The sequence below is a fragment of the Odontesthes bonariensis genome, chromosome 23, assembly GCF_027942865.1.
Source record: "Odontesthes bonariensis isolate fOdoBon6 chromosome 23, fOdoBon6.hap1, whole genome shotgun sequence".
NCBI lineage: Eukaryota > Metazoa > Chordata > Actinopteri > Atheriniformes > Atherinopsidae > Odontesthes > Odontesthes bonariensis.
This window is the reverse complement of record NC_134528.1, coordinates 4,582,107-4,586,110: the sequence shown is the minus strand read 5'-3', so window position 1 is coordinate 4,586,110 and position 4,004 is coordinate 4,582,107. Positions and strand designations below refer to the sequence as shown.

Below are 4,004 nucleotides of genomic sequence, written 5' to 3'. Positions count from 1 at the left end.
GTGTGGTTTAGTTGTTTGTAGTTAGGGTATAGTCCTATAGAATGTGTCTGCTAGAAGATTTTGCTTAAAATACAACAAATATCATTCATTTTACTATGGTTTTTAACCTGTAGTTTATTGGGCTGTTCCAGTGCTCCTACTGTTAATCAAACTTCAAATCTGCTGCTTCCAAATCCCATTTCAGAGCGCTGAGCCTTTGGCATTAAACCTAGACCAGGGTTGACCAGAGTTGTCAGTGTAGCCTCAAAAATGTGCACCCTCTGTGCAGCCACTCAAAAGATGGCTTTTGAAAAAGTTCATGTTTCTGTGGGTAATGATATATCATGACAATCTTCTCCACATTTATCTGGGATCAGAAGGCTACAAGTTGTCCTTCATCAGGTTCCTGTTGTTTGTCTTCATGTCCTTGACTGACTTTGAAGTTATTGAAGTAGTTGAATAATATGTGGCGCTAAAGTAAGACGTCACTATCGCAGACGGTTGCGCCGCATCAGTCCCGACTCATGTGCGAATGCAGACTGAAACAGTTCCGCTGGGGAAGGACAGTTATCAGAATGAAATTCGAGGTGGACCGTTCTTAGAACGGCTCTGTCCGAATGCGGCTAACGATATTCTTTACCCTCCTCAGGTGAGTACTAGGAGGATATTCTGATGATGTCCGCTCTCACGCAACAATTTCCTGTTTCCATAAATTACTGCAATTGAAAGCCATACAGATCATCCAGATCACAGTTCGAAGAACTCTTTCTGCTTGTATTTCATCCTTTAAACAGATTTAGTGCCTAATGATTACACCAGGGTTTCTTGTTGAACTAAAGCTGAAATGTTCATCTTTCCTTGTATAAAAAAACATCTACTAAATGACTAGATGCAATGAGAAAATTGAGGATCTTATTGTGAGCTTTGCTGTAGTTGTTGTACAAGGCTTGCATGCCCTTTTGAGATTATTATCTGTAAAAGAGGCAGAGCAGATTCTGGGGGAGGTAGCTCTCCTGATTTCCTCAGTAAATAAAGACACTACGTGTTTTCAGACTGTGGGAACATTTCCATAAGTCTTATTCCATAAGATTCCATCAGTCTTACATTTGAGGCACATCTCCTTTATTGTGTAGGAACCACAGAAACTGTGGGCAAAAGTAGTTCAAAGAACTGTTTAATTGGGTCATCTTTATCTCTTTGTTAGGTTTTAACCTCCTCACATTCAGCTTTGCAGTTGCGGTGATGTGATTAAAAAAACGAGGTGATACAGTCTCAGGCAGCTTCACAGGGAGAAAGGGGGCAAATAAACACATTTTCAAACTGAAACACATTGATTGGACTCTGACTGTAAAATGGAACTAAATGGGATTTAATCCTTTCAAAATATCCCTGCATCAGCATGAGAGTGAAGCTTTTTACCTGTTGGAAAAAAAATACGTTTCCAAACTTCCATCCCGTTTTTATCTTGGACCATCAAAGTCACTTTCTTTGGCATCTCAGTCAGGAAAACCTCAAATGTCGGATGGTAATTTGGTCCCGTCTTTGTGTAGAAATATACATTCTGAAAACAAACAGAAACACGTCATTATTTTGTCATTATTGCTTCTAAACTGTGACTCTACCATGAACACAGTTGTGTGCTGTGACTTGGCTCACCTCAGGCTGTATTATCAAGGCTTCGGGTTCACAGTGGACACTGTAACTTTGACCATGGGTGAGAAGACAGTCAGCGGCGATCTGGATTTGCTCAGAATTGACATGCTGAGCAGCAACCTTCAGCAGCAGGACATTTTGATGTTACAGAAGCAATTATGAGGGCAGAAATATTTATTCTCTGAAAAAAGCTTAAGAAACTGAACAGAGACCTGGGATGAATAATACTAATTAGTTATTAAAAATACACAACAGCAGCACTCTGATATTAACAATGTATAAAAAAGAATTAGCAATGAGAATCAAACCATCTAACAGTTTGGAGCTATAAACAGGATTTCAGTTCAGAGCTGACAACATAATGAAAGAGTGACTGAGCAGAGGCATTCCGGTTTGGTCAGGTGTAATACACATCTTTCAGCTTTACCTCTGACAGAGGGATGTTCCCCTGCAGCAACAACACATCCAGTGTTCGAGGCTCTCTAACTGGAGTTCTGAGGAACAGCAGGATTTGGCCTTTTATTGGCCACAGAAATCTGCAGAGAGCATCCCAGAGGAGGCCAAGGGAGGATAGGTGGGGGATGTTCACAACTACATGAGTGTCTGTAACCTTCAGCGGCTTCAGGATGGTCATTCCATCAGAATCACTGATGTGTGCAACAGTCAACAGGCCATCGGAGCGCAAGGCTGTGAAAACACAGAGCTGTTAAACTTCTGTCCTTTCTATTTTTGTGCTATCAACAAGCCTACCTCTATCCTTTGCCTACAAAATTTTTCTTTTCTGTTTTCTAATCATTTATTGGTCTCATGTGGATTTAATGCTATGCTTCAACTCCTTTACAATGCCATGTTTTCTGGCACTTTAGTGAATGAATGACAAACTTTTAAACAAATCTTTGCAACTTTATGAAGCATTGAGGATAGGACAGTACTCACCATTTTTTGTTTCACAGTGTGGGAGGTGGAGCTGACGGACTGCACCCTCAGAACACGTGTTGTTGAACAGCAGCCCTGCGGGGGTTTTGCCAGCTGACTCTAGGAGACTGTTGGGCCACTGGACAGTCCTGTACAGCAGCTCTGTCTTCTGAGTCACAACAAACACCAGTCCAGTCAGAGCACACTGGAACGTACATGGACCAGGACACCTGAACCTGCAGGACACAGAAAGGCTGAATGACCACAACAAACCAGTGGAACCACGACATAAAAGCAGACACAAAAAGATTGTGATGATCGCCGACAGGTGGGAGGAAAACAGTCCAAACAACTTTTCATCTTTCATCAAGTTAAAGTCCAAACTGTGGAGCACACACCAAAGCAACGTGCACGCCGAGAGCTTTAAACACCAGCTGTCCCAAACATCTGGAGCATCGGGAAAGTTGCACGTACAGCTGGAAATGTTGGAAGTCACTGAAAGTTTTGTCAGCCAATTCATGGTGTTGAAAGACATGTTAAGAGCTCTGTGGATGTCACTTGTGCGCCGAGGCTGCTTTGGCTCTTTAAGATGAAATGTACTCAGATTGAGGAGGAAATGCTGTTTGTGATCAGTGTGAAAAGCATTTCGGTCAAAGTTATTAATCCTAAATCTTCCTTTTATCTTTGCGTCCCCTTATATTTGGAGACAGTGTCAGACACAGGTTGAGGGTTACCCTCTCCAAGGCTTTAGCCATGGCAGTCATCCCTGCCATGGGATGCACAGCGTAATGCACAGCACTCCCATGGACACAAAGTAACGGCCCATTTTCTGGAGTTTGACGGAGGCAACGGCGTGATCGTGTTCCTCGGTTTGACTGTCCCTCTCACCTTCGGCACATGTAGGACCTATGAGACAATATTATGAAACAAAATGACTTTTACAGTTCTACACTGACATCAGCGACGTTACAGTTCGCAAAACATGTGCGCAGAATCACAGTACCTGTAAGGTACCTGTAAAAAACGTCTACAGTCACGTGCCTTACATCTTCCATCATGAAGTGCTTTTGAAAGGATAGTTAAGGACCACATCATTTCCACACTCCCCCCCATCACTCGACCCGTTCCAGTTTGCATACCAGCCCAAGCGCTGCGCTGAGGATGCAGTCTCCACTGCTCTACACCTGAGCCTGGAGCACCTGGAGGAAAAGAACACCCATGTGCGGATGCTGTTTCTGGACTTCAGCTCAGCATTCAACGCGATAATCCCCCAGGACCTGGTATGCAAATTGGGCCCCTTGGGACTAAACACCCCCCTTTGCAACTGGCTGCTGGACTTCCTCACCAGTCTATCAGAGTGGGGAACAACACCTCCAGTGTCATCACCCTGAACACTGGAACCCCCCAGGGCTGCGTCCTGAGCCCCCTGCTGTTCATCCTGATGACCCACGACTGTC

The 4,004-nt window shown here is 43.7% G+C and overlaps 1 long non-coding RNA gene across 1 annotated transcript; it reads right to left on the bottom strand.

Moving 5' to 3' along the window:
• Positions 1-1,402: 1,402 nt before the first annotated feature.
• On the bottom strand, positions 1,403-2,751 carry LOC142373605 (uncharacterized). Its single transcript, XR_012768532.1, has 4 exons — positions 2,569-2,751; positions 2,060-2,319; positions 1,636-1,752; positions 1,403-1,540 (listed from the first exon to the last, which is right to left on the bottom strand). It is a non-coding gene; the product is annotated as an uncharacterized LOC142373605 (long non-coding RNA).
• Between the last annotated feature and the right edge of the window lie 1,253 nt (positions 2,752-4,004).